This window comes from Neofelis nebulosa, chromosome X, assembly GCF_028018385.1.
Source record: "Neofelis nebulosa isolate mNeoNeb1 chromosome X, mNeoNeb1.pri, whole genome shotgun sequence".
Taxonomy (NCBI): Eukaryota; Metazoa; Chordata; class Mammalia; order Carnivora; family Felidae; genus Neofelis; species Neofelis nebulosa.
This window is the reverse complement of record NC_080800.1, coordinates 72,007,360-72,017,818: the sequence shown is the minus strand read 5'-3', so window position 1 is coordinate 72,017,818 and position 10,459 is coordinate 72,007,360. Positions and strand designations below refer to the sequence as shown.

At 39.8% G+C, this 10,459-nt stretch overlaps 1 pseudogene; it reads left to right on the top strand.

Annotated features, from left to right (window-relative positions):
* The first annotated feature begins 7,269 nt into the window (after positions 1 to 7,269).
* Positions 7,270 to 8,704, top strand: LOC131502467 (cytochrome c oxidase subunit 1-like; annotated as a pseudogene).
* The last annotated feature ends 1,755 nt before the right edge of the window (positions 8,705 to 10,459 follow it).

Here is a 10,459-nt window from a genome sequence, read left to right as displayed (position 1 = left end):
CCTAATGCATGTGCCAGGGCCTCTGAAGGGATTGGAACAAAGACAGTGAATATGGGGCCAAGAAATAATTCATTCAACATGGTAAACCTTTGGTTAAAAAGAAAAAAAAGAGTCCTAAAAGTACATCTTTAAAATTACCATTTCTGGAATATGGGGGAAGATTGCAGAGTAGAAGGACCTTGAGCTCTACCTGCCCAATATTTACAGCTACATATCATCTACATCCAAGTCAATCAATTGGAAAGCAATCTGAAGACTGGCAGAACAATCTCCACAACTGAATATACAGAAGAAACTGCATCTGAGAGGGTATGGATGTTTACGAAAACTGTTGTGTTTTCCTTTTCATTTGTTTCTATATATTTTTAAATTTCTTCTTTAATTGCCTGGTTGACCCATTCATTCTTTAGCAGAATGTAATTTAACCTCCATGAATTTGGAGGTTTTCTAAACTTTTTCCTGTGGTTGATTTCAAGTTTCATAGCATTGTGATCTGAAAATGTATACGGTATGATCTCAATTCTTTTATATTTATTGAGGGATGTTTTGTAACCCAGTATTTGATCTACCTTGGAGAATGTTCCATGTGCACTCGAGAAAAATGTGTATTCTGCTGCTTTAGGATGAAAAATTCTGAATGTATCTGTCAAGTCCATCTGATCCAGTGTATCTTTCAGGGGCATTGTTTCTTTATTGATTTTCTATCCAGACGATCTCTCCATTGCTGAAAGTATTAAAGTCCCCTTTAATCACCACATTCTTACCAATAAGATTCCTTATGTTTGTGATTAATTGTTTTATATATTTGGGGGCTTCTAAATTCGGTGCATAAACGGTTAAAATTGTTAACTCTTCTTGATGGATAGACCCCATAATTGTGATATAATGCTCTTCTTCATCTCTTGTTACACCCTTTAGTTTAAAATCTAGTTTGTCTGGTTTTGGGAAGATGGTGGCTTAGGAGGATGCTGGGCTCACCACGCATCCTGCTGATCACTTAGATTCCACCTACACCTGCCTAAATAACCCAAAAAACCACCAGAAACTAGCAGAACAGAGTCTCCAGAGCCTATGCCAGACAAGAGGCCCATGGAAGAGGGGCCCCTCCTGAAGTGGATAACCAAAGGAGAAGCGAGCTAAGCCTGCCCCTCCTGCCCCCGTGCACCTTGCCTACCCACCCAAGCTAATACGCCAGATCCCCAGATCTACAAGCCTGGCAGGGTGCAAGTAGCCCAGACGGGCCACGCCACCCCACAGTGAATCCCTCCCCTAGGAGAGGGGAAGAGAAGGCACACACCAGTCTGACTGTGGCCCCAGTGGTGGGCTGGGGGCAGACATCAGGGCTGAGTGTGGCCCCGCCCACCAACTCCAGTTATACACCACAGCACAGGGGAAGTGCCCTGCAGGTCCTCACCACTCCAGGGACTATCCAAAATGACCAAACGGAAGAATTCCCCTCAGAAGAATCTCCAGGAAATAACAACAGCTAATGAACTGATCAAAAAGGATTTAAATAATATAACAGAAAGTGAATTTAGAATAATAGTCATAAAATTAATCGCTGGGCTTGAAAACAGTATAGAGGACAGCAGAGAATCTTGCTACAGAGATCAAGGGACTCAGGAACAGCCAGGAGGAGCTGAAAAACGCTTTAAACAAAATGCAAAACAAAATGGAAAAAACGACGGTTTGGATTGAAGAGGCAGAGGAGAGAATAGGTGAACTAGAAGATAAAGTTATGGAAAAAGAGGAAGCTGAGAAAAAGAGAGATAAAAAAAATCCAGGAGTATGACGGGAAAATTAGAGAACTAAGTGACACACTAAAAACAAATAATATACGCATAATTGGTATCCCAGAGAAGGAAGAGAGAGGGAAAGGTGCTGAAGGGGTACTTGAAGAAATAATAGCTTAGAACTTCCCTGAAATGGGGAAGGAAAAAGGCATTGAAATCCAAAAGGCACAGAGAACTCCCTTCAGACGGAACTTGAATCCATCTTCTGCAGGATATATAATAGTCAAACTGGCAAAATACAAGGATAAAGAGAAAATTCTGAAAGCAGCAAGGGATAAACGTGCCCTAACTTATGAAGTGAGACCTATAAGACTCGTGACTGATCTCTCTTTTGAAACTTGGCAGGCCAGAAAAGATTGGAACGAGATCTTCCATGCATTGAACAGAAAAATTATGCAGCCGAGAATCCTTTATCCAGCAAGTCTGTCATTTAGAATAGAAGGAGAGATAAAGGTCTTCCCAAACAAACAAAAACTGAAGGAATTTGTCACCACGAAACCAGCCCTACAAGAGATCCTAAGGGGGATCCTATGAGACAAAGTACCAGAGACATCGCTACAAGCATAAAACATACAGACATCACAATGACTCTAAACCCGTATCTTTCTATAATAACACTGAATGTAAATGGATTAAATGCGCCAACCAAAAGACATAGGGTATCAGAATGGATAAAAAAACAAGACCCATCTATTTGCTGTCTACAAGAGACTCATTTTAGATCTGAGGACACCTTTAGATTGAGAGTGAGGGGATGGAGAACTATTTATCATGCTACTAGAAGCCAAAAGAAAGCTGGAGTAGCCATACTTATATCAAACAAACTAGACTTTAAATTAAAGGCTGTAACAAGAGATGAAGAAGGGCATTATATAGTAATTACAGGGTCTATCCATCAGGAAGAGCTAACAATTATAAATGTCTATGCGCCGAATACGGGAGCCCCCAAATATATAAAACAATTAGTCACAAACATAAGCAACCTTATTGATAAGAATGTGGTCATTGCAGGGGACTTTAGCACTCCACTTACAGAAATGGATAGATCATCTAGACACACGGTCAATAAAGAAACAAGGGCCCTGAATGATACATTGGATCAGATGGACTTGACAGACATATTTAGAACTCTGCATCCCAAAGCAACAGAATATACTTTCTTCTCGACTGCACATGGAACATTCTCCAAGATAGATCACATACTGGGTCACAAAACAGCCCTTCATAAGTATACAAGAATTGAAATTATACCATACATACTTCCAGACCACAATGCCATGAAGCTTGAAATCAACCACAGGAAAAGGTCTGGAAAACCTCCAAAAGCATGGAGGTTAAAGAACACCATACTAACGAATGAGTGGGTCAACCAGGCAATTAGAGAAGAATTTAAAAAATATATGGAAATAAACGAAAATGAAAATACAACAATCCAAATGCTAAGGACTGCACAACAAAGGCAGTCATTAGAGGAAAACACATTGCAATCCAGGCCTCTTCAAGAAACAAGAAAAATCCCAAATACAAAATCTAACAGCACACCTAAAGGAAATAGAAGCAGAACAGCAAAGGCAGCCTAAACCCAGCAGAAGAAGAGAAATAATAAAGATCAGAGCAGAAATAACCAATATAGAATCTAAAAAAACGGTAGAGCAGATCAACGAAACCAAGAGTTTGTTTTTTGAAAAAATAAACAAAATTGACAAACCTCTAGCCAGGCTTCTCAAAAAGAAAAGGAGATGACCCAAATAGATAAAATCATGAATGAAAATGGAATTATTACAACCAATCCCTCAGAGATACAAACAATAATCAGGGAATACTATGAAAAATTATATGCCAACAAATTGGACAACCTGGAAGAAATGGACAAATTCCTAAACACCCACACTCTTCCAAAACTCAATCAGGAGGAAATAGAAAGCTTGAACAGACCCATAAGTAGTGAAGAAATTGAATCGGTTATCAAAAATCTCCCAACAAATAAGAGTCCAGGACCAGATGGCTTTCCAGGGGAGTTCTACCAGGCGTTTAAAGCAGAGATACTACCTATCCTTCTCAAGCTATTCCAAGAAATAGAAAGGGAAGGAAAACTTCCAGACTCATTCTAGGAAGCCAGTATTACTTTGATTCCTAAACCAGACAGAGACCCAGTAAAAAAAGAGAACTACAGACCAATATCCCTGATGAATATGGATGCAAAAATTCTCAATAAGATACTAGCAAATCGAATTCAACAGCCTATAAAAAGAATTATTCACCATGATCAAGTGGGATTCATTCCTGGGATGCAGGGCTGGTTCAACATTCGCAAATCAATCAACGTGATACATCACATTAATAAAAAAAAAAAGAGAAGAACCATATGATCTTGTCAATCAATGCAGAAAAGGCCTTTGACAAAATCGAACACCCTTTCTTAATAAAAACCCTGGAGAAAGTCGGGATAGAAGGAACATACTTAAAGATCATAAAAGCCATTTTTGAAAAGCCCACAGCTAACATCATCCTCAATGGGGAAAAACTGAGAGCTTTTTCCCTGAGATCAGGAACGCAACATGGATGCCCACTCTCACCGCTGTTGTTTTAGTGTTGGAAGTTCTAGCATCAGCAATCAGACAACAAAAGGAAATCAAAGGCATCAAAATTGGCAAAGATGAAGTCAAGCTTTTGCTTTTTGCAGATGACATGATATTATACATGGAACATCTGATAGACTCCACCAAAAGGCTGCTAGACCTGATACATGAATTCAGGAAAGTCGCAGGATACAAAATTAATGTACAGAAATCAGTTGCATTCTTCTACACTAACAATGAAGTAACAGAAAGACAAATAAAGAAACTGATCCCATTCACAATTGCACCAAGAAGCATAAAATACTTAGGACTAAATCTAACCAAAGATGTAAAAGATCTGTATGCTGAAAAGTATAGAAATCTTATGAAGGTAATTGAAGAAGATATAAAGAAATGGAAAGACATTCCCTGCTCATGGATTGGAAGAATAAATATTGTCAAAATGTCAATACTACCCAAAGCTATCTACACATTCAATGCAATCCCAATCAAAATTGCACCAGCATTCTTCTCGAAGCTAGAACAAGCCATTCTAAAATTGATATGGAACCCCAAAAGGCCCAAATAACGAAAGTAATTTTGAAGAAGAAGACCAAAGCAGGAGGCATCACAATACCAGACTTTAGCCTCTACTACAAAGCTGTAATCATCAAGACAGCATGGTATTGGCACAAAAACAGACATATAGACCAATGCAATAGAATAGAAACCCCAGAACTAGACCCACAAACGTATGACCAACTCATCTTTGACAAAGCAGGAAAGAACATCCAATGGAAAAAAGACAGTCTCTTTAACAAATGGTGCTGGGAGAACTGGACAGCAACATGCAGAAGGTTGAAACTAGACCACTTTCTCACCCCATTCACAAAATAAACTCAAAATGGATAAAGGACCTGAATGTGAGACAGGAAACCATCAAAACCTTAGAGGAGAAAGCAGGAAAAGACCTCTCTGACCTCAGCCGTAGCAATCTCTTACTCGGCACATCCCCAAAGGCAAGGGAATTAAAAGCAAAAGTGAATTACTGGGACCTTATGAAGATAAAAAGCTTCTGCACAGCAAAGGAAACAACCAACAAAACTAAAAGGCAACCAATGGAATGGGAAAAGATATTTGCAAATGACATATCGGACAAAGGGTAGTATCCAAAACCTATAACGAGCTCATCAAACTCCACACCCGAAAAACAAATAACCCAGTGAAGAAATGGGCAGAAAACATGAATAGACACTTCTCTAAAGAAGACATCCGGATGGCCAACAGGCACATGAAAAGATGTTCAACGTCGCTCCTTATCAGGGAAATACAAATCAAAACCACACTCAGATATCACCTCACGCCAGTCAGAGTGGCCAAAATGAACAAATCAGGAGACTATAGATGCTGGAGAGGCTGTGGAGAGACGGGAACCCTCTTGCACTGTTGGTGGGAATGCAAATTGGTGCAGCCGCTCTGGAAAGCAGTGTGGAGGTTCCTCAGAAAATTAAAAATAGACCTACCCTATGACCCAGGAATAGCACTGCTAGGAATTTATCCAAGGGATACAGGAGTACTGATGCATAGGGGCACTTGTACCCCAATGTTTATAGCAGCACTCTCAACAATAGCCAAATTGTGGAAAGTGCCTAAATGTGCATCAACTGTTGAATGGATAAAGAAATTGTGGTTTATATACACAATGGAGTACTACATGGCAATGAGAAAGAACGAAATATGGCCCTTTGTAGCAACGTGGATGGAACTGGAGAGTGTTATGCTAAGTGAAATAAGCCATACAGAGAAAGACAGATACCATATGGTTTCACTCTTATGTGGATCCTGAGAAACTGAACAGAAACCCATGGGGGAGGGGAAGAAAAAAAAAAAGAAGTTAGAGTGGGAGAGAGCCAAAGCATAAGAGACTGTTAAAAACTGAGAACAAACTGAGGGTTGATGGGGGGTGGGAGGGAGGGGAGGGTGGGTGATGGGTATTGAGGAAGGCACCTTTTGGGATGAGCACTGGGTGTTGTATGGAAACCAATTTGACAATAAATTTCATATGTTGAAAAAAATAAAAATAAATAAATAAATAAAAAATAAAATCTAGTTTGTCTGATATAAGTATGACTGCTCCAGCTTTCTTTTGACTTCCTGTAGCATGATAGATAGTTCTCCATCCCCTCACTTTCAATCTGAAGGTGTCCTGGGGTCTAAAATCGGTGTCTTGTAGAGAGCAAATAGATGGGTCTTGTTTTTTGGGGGGTTTTTTTGTTTTTTTTATCCAATCTGGTACCCTATATCTTTTGAATGGAGCATGTAGTCCATTTACATTCAGTGTTATTATTGAAAGATACGGGTGTACGGTCATTGTGTTATCTGTAGGTTTTGTGCTTGTAGTGATGTCTCTGGCCCTTTGTGGTCTTTGCAACAATCTACTCAGAGTCCCCCTTATGATCTCTTGTGGGGCTGTTTTAGTGGTGATGAATTACTTCAGTTTTTCTTTGAGAAAACCTTTATCTCTCTTTGTATTCTGAATGACAGGTATGCTGGATAAAGGATTCTTGGCTGCACATTTTTCCTATTCAGAACATTGAAAATTTCCTGCCATTCCTTTCTGGCCTGCCAAATTTCAGTAGATAGTTATGCTATTACATTTATGTGTCTACCTTTGTACATTAAGGCCTGTTTGTCCCCAGCTGCTTTCAGAATTCTCTCTTTATCTTTGTATTTTTCCAGTTTAACTATGATATGATGTGCAGAAGATCAATTCAAGCTGTGTCTGAAGGGAGTTTTCTGTGCTGATGCTGCTTCTTTGAATTTGCAATTCAATATATTCACCACAAAGCTTGACAAAAAGAGGGCTCAACCTTTGTTTTTACAATTATACTCTAATGTTTTCCTCAGTCATTTTACCTATGTTCATAAACCACTGATTATTTTTACAAAATCATGAAGATATTGGCACCTTGTATCTTCTATTTGGTGCATGAGTTGGAATAATGGGAAACTACCTTAAATGTTCTAATCCATGCCAAAGTAGGTCAATCCAGAGCCGTACTGTAAGATGACAAAATTTATAATGTAATTGTGACTGCCCACACATATTCATAATGATTTTCTTCATAATATTGTCTATTATAATTGGAGGGTTTGGAAAGTGACTAGTACCATTAATAATTGGAACATCTGATATACCATTTCTCTGAATCAACAATAAAAGCTTATGACTATTACACCATTATTTGTACTCTTACATCATCCATAGTTAAAACAGGTTCAGGAACCGGTTGGACTATATATCCTCCTCTAGCTGGCAATCCAGCACACACAGGAGTATCAATAGATCTATTTTTCCCCTTTACTTAGCAGGTTTATCCTCAATTTTAGTGGCTATCAACTTCATTACTATATCAACATGAAGCCACCTGCTATATCTCAATATGAAACACCTTTATTCATTTGTTTTGTCCTAATTACAGCTGTTCTACTTCCGTCACTTTCAGTTTTAGCAACTGGAATTGCTATGTTACTAACAGAACACAACCTAAGTACCACATTCTTTGACCCTACAGAAATATGAGACACTATTTTATAACATCTATATTGATATATTGATTCTTCTGGCACCCTGAAGTGTATATCCTAATTTTACCCAATTTGAGAATGATTGCACATATTATTACCTATTATTCAGGAGGAAAAAAAAAGAACCCTTTGTATAGATAGAAATAGTTTCATCCATAAGTCCATCAGATTCCTAGCTTTTATTGCATGAGCTCACCATATATTTACTGTAGGCATGAATGCCAACACATGAGCATACCTTACATCAGCCTTTGTAATTATTGCTATCCAAACAGGAGTAAAAGTATTTAGTTGACTAACAACCTTTCATGGAGGCGACATCAAATGATCACCAGGCATGCTATGAGTCCTGGGTCTTATCTATTTATTCACAGTGGGGGGCTTAACAGGAATTGTATTAGCTAATTCATTCCTAGATATTGTCCTCCATGACACATATTATATAGTAGCACATTTCCACTACGTCTTATCAATAGAAGCAGTATTTGCTATTATTGGAAGTTTCATTCATTGACTCCCTCTGTTTTCAGTCTGCACACTTAATTCTACTTAGGCAAAAGTTCACTTCATAATTATAGTTGTTGAGGTTGATATAATCTTCTTCCCACAACACTTTCTTGACTTATCAAGAATACCTTCATGCTATTCCAATTATCCAGATGTGTACACAACATGAAATACCATCTCATATACAGGCTCATTCATCTCATCACCACAGTTATATTAATAATCTTTATAGTTTGAGAAGCTTTTACATCCAAATGAGAAGTAGCAATGGTAGAGGCAATTAATTCTAACTTCAAATGACTACTCTGATGCGGTCCTCCATATCACATATTTGAAGAATCCACTTGCATAAGTCTAAAATAAGAAAGGAAGGAGTCAAAACTTCTAAAACTTTTTCAAGCCAACACCATAACCATTAAGTTTTTCTCAATAATGAGATATTATTAAAAATTACAAAACTTTGTCAAAGTTAAATTATAGGTTGAAGTCCTGTATATTTCTATGGCATACCCCTTTCAACTAGGTTTCCAAGATGTGACATATCCAATGATAAAAGAATACTTACATTTTCATGACAACATGCTGATGATCATCTTAATCAGCTCCTTAGTACTTTATATTATTTCATTAATACTAACAACTAAATGGGGGCCCCTGGGTGGCTCAGTCAGTTAAGCATCCAGCTCTTGGTTTCAACCCAGGTAATGATCATGGTTCATGAGTTTGAGCCCCACATGGGGTCAATAATGACAGTGAAGAGCCTGCTTGGAATGATCTCTCCCTCTCTCTCTGCCCTTCCCCACTTGTTATCTTTCTCTCTCAAAATAAATATATAAACTTAAAAAAAATACTAAATGGTAAATGTCACACCCCCTTGAGGAAGATGGCAGTGTAGGAGGACACTGGGCTCACCGTGTCCTGCTGATTTCTTAGATCCCACCCACATATATCTAATTTACCCAGAAAAATGCCAGAAGACTAGCAGAATGGACTCTTAGAGCCAAGCGTAGATGAGAGGCCCATGGAAGACGGTAGAAAGGGCTGAGGCGGTGCGCACTACACGGACTGGTGGGAGGGAGCCAGGGTGGTGGAGGGGCAGCCAGCCCACCCAGAAAGGCAGAGTCCTGGAGTCTGGTTAGCAAAAGCGGAAGGGCCAGACTACGTGAGCTCTGACAGCCAGTGGGACTTAACATCTGGAATGTTATAAGTCAACAGCTCTGCTCCGAGAGCGGGAAGGCTAGAGGACAACAGGAGGGAGAGTTGTTGACCCTCCAGAGGACAGAGCTCAGCTTGGTGGGGAACAAAGGTGCTCGCCAGTGCCATCTCCCTTGCCCATCCCCCAGGCAAAATCCCAAAGGGAGCCAGTTCCCTTCACAGAACTTGCTTGCACCGCACAAACACCCAACGTTGTGCTTCTGCAGATCCATCCCTCCGATGAGTCTGCCTCCCTCCCGATGCCACAGGGCCCCTCCTGAAGTGGACCACCAAAGGCAAAGCAAGATGAGCCTACCCCTCCTGCCCCTGTGCACCTTGCAGATCTACCCCGGCTAATATGCCAGATCCAATTAAAACAGCACCACAAGCCTGGCAGTGTGTAAGTAGCCGAGAGAGAGGCCCAACCACTCGACAGTGAGTCCTGCCCTGGGAGACGGGAAGATAAGATGCACCAGTCTGACTGTGGCCCCAGCGGTGGGCTGGGGGAAGACATCAGGTCTGACTGCAGCCCTGCCCACCAATGCAAGTTACTCCAGACAGCACAGGGAAAGAGCCCTGCAGTTCCCCACCACTCCACAGACTATCCAAAATGATGAAATGGAAGAATTCTCCTCAAAAGAAACTCCAGGACATAGCGACAGCTAATGAACTGATCAAAAACGATTTAAGCAATATAGCAGAAAATGAATTTAAAATAATAGTCATAAAATTAATCAATGGGCTTGAAAAAAGTATAGAGGACAGCAGAGAATCTATTACTACAGAGATCAAGGGACTAAGAAACAGTCAGGAGGAGCT